Raw genomic sequence first — 7,157 nt, 5'->3', positions numbered from 1 at the left:
GCACAAAGCCAAGAGATGCATAGTTTTTGAAACATTTGTAATATGTGAGATGCAGGTATTTGAAAATAAGTTGCGAAGCCAAATCAAAAGCGTAAGAACAGATATGACACAAATACATTAAGAGGCTACACGCGATTTGGCGAAGACTAAAGAGATTTTGCTAAGCCGAGTTCAAGAGGGAGGGACTGAAATATATAACGGATGTCTAATGACATAGAAACGGCACCACGAGTAATTGACGAAAATATAAAGATAAACCTAGCAATTCGTGATTAACGAATGGCGCAGGAGTTTGACACGCAAGTAAAAAAAAATTAATTGGACCAACCTGATTTGAGGGTAAAAATACATGATATTGACAAACGAATAGACAAAATAACTGAAAACGTGAAGGAAATAATGCCTGCTCTGTAACGAGAGACAGACTACCGATTGTCGTGACAGCATCAACCATCCAGAAATGTCATTTCTTCCCTGCTACCTTCACGGCAGACAAAAAAAAAGACTACCGATTGTCGTGACAGCATCAACCATGCAGAATGTCGTTTCTCCCCTGCTACCTTCACGGCAGGCAACAACCGCTACCGACACGGACGTCAGCGTGCCCGACAACCTACAGCGCGACCTTCAACAGTGCCACCTGATGTGTGGCACAGCGACAAGATGCAAGAGCATCTTACAACATGTACTGGTGCTGCTCCCACGACATCAGGCACCCGGTGTAGCTTCTGCTACAAAAACTTTATCCAAGCTAGTGATGCCGGACGTCATGTGAATACGGCTTGTGGTCTCAAACCCAACCGCAAAGTGCATTCACATTAAGGTGTGCAAGGGACCTGCTTCACCTCCGACCAAGAAGCAGATGATGGCAGCACTTAAACCTGCAGTTACACCTTGGCCAAGCACCTGCCGAACAAAGTGGTGACTGGGGCAGGTTTGGCCATTTACCACGGCTTCATAATTGCCGAAGTGGGATTTCGCGGCATTTTAAAAACATATGTGGCGTAAAATAATACAATTTCTGCGGAAAGACATATTAAAACTTGTCATGAATAACCCACACCTGAACTTATAGCTAGGGGCATGAATTTTTCGCGAAAATATTACGAGACTAGCTGCGAGTTAAAACATTGTAGCATCGCCTGTGTTTCGCGATTCGTCGAGTATTGTTCAGGTACACGCCTACTGCCAGCACACCAATCACAGTAATTCAGCGAGGAAGCAAACGCGTCTTGAATAGCTCTGTCAAATGAGGTAATGGCCTCTCTTGCAGACGACCGCCAATCACAAGGAATAAACCGCTGTGGTGGGTCTTGCTGCAGTACAATGGGCATTCAGATTTTGTTTGCAATAAATACATTCCCCTTCTTATAGATACTAGTGAAGAAACACGACAGATTTCTGCAAATTCACAAAATTTAGCACCTACACAGCGAAAAACTATGCATAACCAATAAGCACTGCATCAGTGTACATTTTCGGGAAGGCCTGGTTTAAATCAGTTACACAAATCCAATATTAAAATGCTACCTGCGAAAAATTCTTTAGATCTGGGGCTAAATAATAGCTTAAGCTAATATTGAGCTGGAGTATTATTAAATATTTTAAGCCCCTTGGTTTGTGTTAAAAAAAATACGGTTCTGTTAGACTGTGTTTAGTTGTGGACAGATAAACAAAGGTACTGTAAAGGACGGGGAAAGTCCCATACAAACTGCGGAAATATTGAGGATATACCATGGTGTGAAATGTTTAATTTCTTTGAACCTGAGTAATTGTTATTATTGGCTGTCAAAATTAGAAGATGGATCGAAGCAATACTCAGAACGTTTATCCCGAAACATGCAACATACGTTCCAGGTCCTGCGTTTTGGACTGTGGAATGCTATATTACATTTCAACAGGTGTTTAAACGCCACTCTAGGAGAAGAGTGTACCAATTTTTACTCAAGCATTATTTTCAAGAACCATATCGAAAGAGGAAGAAAGGCACTAATTAGTGAAAAAAACATATGCTATTGTGAAAGTTTTGTGGAAATTAAGGCATTACTTGCTAAAGCATCCTTTTCAGCTCATTATGGAAAAGAAAAGTCTTTTTTATGTTTCATAATGGGCAAGATAGCAAAATAAAAAAAATAATAAAATCATGAGCTGACATTGTCGATCGTCCCGGAAAGAATCATTCTGAGAGTCTTCATTTGACAGCAAAATTGTAGTAGATCTGTAAAAACCAATGCATTATCTTGGTGTGACATACATGTCTCATTTTGTGACGTGTTGGAATGAACATACTCTAATGATGACAGGTTCTTCAAAGGTAACCATGGCTAGTTTCTAAGGACAACTAGGACTTTGAAAGATTGAACATAAAATTGAAAAGGCCTCTACATTCAAAATCTCATAACCACTAATTACTAATCATTGTCGATGAGTACGATAGGTATCCAATTGCTTTCCCATGTTCTGACATTACTATATCTACTAACATCAAATGATTGTATCAACTTTTCTCTATTCTGAGCATGCCAGCCTATATACATTCTGACTAATGTTACATTCGCGAGAGATTGCTACATCTGGTTACAATCCTCATTTGAAATGGTCAAAAAAATACAATAGCATTATTTTGAAAGCAGTAATGCTAGCTCTGAAATCGAGGCCTAAAAAACTTTATGGGAAATTGTCCTCTCAGATGCTTTACATTCGATTCGCTGTCTTCAGTGCACTGCCACAAATGCTATTACACATCAATGCATGTGCATTAACCATCATCTATCTGTCAGCGGAACATCAATTACTAAGTGGTAACTTCGTCTGGGACGCTACAAGTCAGGCACAGTAAGTATGATGACTGGTTTCAATGACCTGAAGGATAGAATCCACGAGCCTCTATTTACTCAGGCAAATTACACCTGCTCAATATTGGCTACTGACTAGTGGCAACTCTTAACTGGGATGCTTGTGATTCGATACATATTTTGTTGAGTGTTTTCCATAGGCAAAAGAGCCCTTCGGGTAGACTCTGGTCCGATCTCTGAAGCAGCATGAATGTGAACGAATTTTGAGCCCACCTCATCGCGAAATGAAGCCGCGTATTTTTTCTGGTCTCTAATTGCCGGCTTCTGGGTAGTAGCCGGGTCCAAGGGCGAATAATATCACCGGCGTTTCGGTCGTCATTGCAGTCGCCATCATCAGGGCAAGGTTACCTACCGGAATTTCAGACAACGGCCGCGAAAGCCTGCGATCTTTATTAACTGTACTTGTTTGTTGTTGGAAAGTTGTGGTCGTTGGGAGGTAATTTTTGACGAAGCACGCCCGTACTCCCTACCCCTCCTTTTCTAACCTTCTTGTCATAACAACGGCGGAGGTTTTGAATGGAGTTGCGCCATCGCTTCCCGCCGGTGACCTGGCGCGTGGGAGCGGCCGACCGCGGCCGCCGGGCAGTAAACACGCCTGCATTTTTATGTCCCCGCTGAATGAGGCAGTTTCTGAAACACGCGTGCCGACACGGCCCAGCGGCGAACGGCAGCAACACGCTCTGCCTCCCTCCCGTCTCGTCCGCGATCAGAATCTTCTTGACCCACAGGAAACGCGTACTCAATTTGTCGACTGTTTTTTGGAGCCTTCCAAGGCTACGGAAATTTTTTTTTTTTTTTCACTTTCCTTTTCTTTTCCTTTTCTTTCACCTGCGGTCAAGTGGAACAGGGTGGGGAAAGAAAATGAGTTAGAAACAGCAATTACACACAAAGACCTTCCAAAATATTTTATTGACTACTGTCGTGAATTTTTGTCTGGGGAATTATAAACCGTGTTATCTTGTTGTCATGTGTAATATGAAGAGATGGCTATTTGTGTTAAGTGTGTAAAAGCTTACTAGATCTTTGGTTTCCTTTACAAATATTTTTGCAAGACATTCTATCACGAACGTGGTGAATAGAAATCTGTGAAATTTTTTGATCAATTTCTTCAAGCAAAGACTGTAATTTTCATGCTTTTTCAGCATAAAATCCGGCAATTGAGGTCTACTAGCTGAGATTTTTGTACTGTGTGTTTTATTAAGCGAGTATTCATCTTAAATTTGCAATAACTAAAGCTACAATAAATATAAAAAAAATTGAAGATGAAAAATCTGCAAATCATCTACTAAATATATTTTTCAAAATTAACTGACATTTGTACCAAAATAAATGTAATGCATATGTGGCTTATTCTCATTCATAAAAAGTATAAAATGGCTTTATCGAGTTGATCAGTTTTTTTAACACATTATAGATTTTTTTTTGCTCAAGTCGTAGTATATGTCTTGTTTGAGGAAAATATTGTAGTGGTCCCCAACTTTTTTTGAGTTTGAATTGAATATATATATTTTAAAAAATTCGAAAATGAGGGAATGACAGATTTGTGAGGGAATGATTTTTAATATGATTCTACAATGATAAAAAACTCTATAATGCACCAATTATTTATTTGATTACAAAACGATAATAATTAAATAATTTTATTGCAAAACTTTAATTTTAAATCAAAAATGTAACAATTTAATTGTTACAAACAAAACACATTGACTTATAAAAGTAATATTAAATATTTATTTAGTCAAAATAATTTAAAGAACGAAGTTAAGAAGTACTATATAATCAGTCTTAAAATTTGACTTATGTTTTTTACATAGTAAAGACAAGAATATATACTTTCATATTGAAGATTTAAATTTATTAAAATAATGAACAGAGAACATAAAGTAATTTTTTTCTAATCTAATATTATTTACCAGTTATCAGTCCCTATGCAATCTAATCGCAGTTGGCTTCAGTTATTTTCATCTTTTTAAAGTTTTTATTTATCTCATCGACTTCTTTAACAAAATAACAACCTCGACTGAGTAACTTTGGGGGTTCAATTATTCGAAGAACGTCAGGCCAAGCATAAAGTTCTTCATATTTAACTGTCGGCTATTTCCAGCATTTTTATCCTTTCTTCATACACCGTACTAAAGCCCATCATCAGATAATGAAATAATTTAGCAGGATAGACCTCGTTATTCCATGTTATAAGGACATGGTCACCAACTTTAAATTCATAAGGTACCTTTTTCAGAAGGTGTAATCTTCGAAACTTCAAATCACTTTCTACTTTAACATCTTTTCTTTTACGTCGCGTTGATACTGCAGGTGTGTCATCCGATATTTCAGAAGTTTTATAGTGACATACAATATTGCTCGTCGATTTCTTAGTTGTCGCCTTCGTCGTAAAGCAACAGTATAATTTTTAACAGCATTTACTCGTGAACTAGGTTTTGCTGGTGAAACTAGGCTGGCAGATGATGTCTAATTCATCAATCTTGCTAGATTTTTACGCACATTTTGATTCTTCTCCCTGTATTTTGAACTGTTTAATCGCCATTGTTTCCGTTTCTGCCTTCTTTCTCTTGAACTCATAGCACTTACAGACTTGGCCTGACCTTTTTCCCTTCTTTTTCTTTAATTACTTGAGTCTTTCTTTCTCTCTATGTTTCTCCAAACTTTCAGGACAATTTTTTTATTTTTTCTCTTCGCTTACTGTTATACTCCTTTTAATCCAGCTTTGCTTCTGCAGCGGTTAATGTTATACTTCTTGACATTATAGACGTTCAGGGTACTGAAACCAATCAAACAAACGTAAGTATTTTATATTTATTAGAAAATACATCATTCCCTCACCGAGATCATTCCCTTATTAAAAAATTTTATGAGGGAATGACGAAACGAAACAAATCAAACAAGTCTATGGACCATAAAAAGGAAAAACTATATATTAATTTTTGGAAAGTCGCACCGTGGTAATGACTACTACAGGTATTATTTCTTTGAAATCTACATAAAATGATGGAACGTAGTCTACTTGATTAATATTTCTACATTTTAAGAAATTCAGTAAACTTCCTACACTAACTTAGAAAATATATTTTTTCAAGATTTCACTTATGGTTTTAAAGTAATAAAAATCTTTTCTAATGTATAAAATGACCACCTTCTAAGTTTTAATTTTTTTTATCAAATTAAAAAAAAATATTTTTAATATTATAATTTATTTTCACTTCTAAAAAAATGAAATACTGTGACTAGTGTATATTTAATTAATTTTTTTTGAATTTATAAAACTACAATTTCAAGTTAATAAACTTTTGTAAAAATACTAATAACATAAGTATAAAGAAATTGTGAGAGTTTGTTCTGTTTGTACTCTTAACTAATGCAGTGACGTTTTAACATATTTTACTATTAAAAAGCAAAATTATTCCACATGACCTCAGGCTACAATTTATTTGTGTTTACGTAAGATATAGCAATAATTGTTACTAAGACCAGAGAAAAACGAAATAAATGGTATGCTTTCAATGCTTACGCTCGTTGAACCATTACAGGTATAGCTGGCACATTTTTCACATGTCCGTTCAAAATATGCTATACTTTGTACATATTTAAGCCTACAATTCGCAAGAAAGTAAAATTTTCGTTTTCTATTCAGTCTTCCTGAAAATATCACCAGAAACATACTGACAGAGTTTTGGTTTAAAAAATTGTATTTTTGAATACCAGGCACAAAAATTTGGAAACTTAAAATTAATTTAGATCTTAGTTTTTCATAGTGAATCATAAGCAATATTTGGTTATGTTTATTTTCCCGTGTACCACAAATGTTATTAGAAAAAAACTTACGAACTTAAACAAGTCATGTTCGTTTAGTAATGTCTAAACGTCTAGCATCTAAAGACTACGGTATCTGATTTCGTGTATTATTATCTCTAATGGCCTTGGTCTAAGCTTCGTGTATAATAGTTTATAATTACACTGATCTTTGACTTAGTTTATTACCGTCTCTAATAGTGACCCTGGTGTCTGACTTTGTGTATTATTATATTTAATTACCTCTATCTAGGCACTGTGTATTATAGTTTACAATGGCCTCAACCTTAACTTTGTGCATCACCGACTCTAATGACCCCAATATCTGACTTAGTGTATTATGATCTTCAACAACATCGGTCTAGGCTTCGTGTATTATAGTTTCTAACAACCTAGATCTATGACGTCTGTATCTTGTGGATTCAAGAGAAAAGTTAAAAATCCGCCCGTGTATTTCTTTAATATACGTCGGTGTTTTTAGTTATCCCCCCCCCC

Source organism: Bacillus rossius, chromosome 1 (assembly GCF_032445375.1).
Source record: "Bacillus rossius redtenbacheri isolate Brsri chromosome 1, Brsri_v3, whole genome shotgun sequence".
NCBI lineage: Eukaryota > Metazoa > Arthropoda > Insecta > Phasmatodea > Bacillidae > Bacillus > Bacillus rossius.
This window is presented reverse-complemented; position numbering follows the sequence as displayed.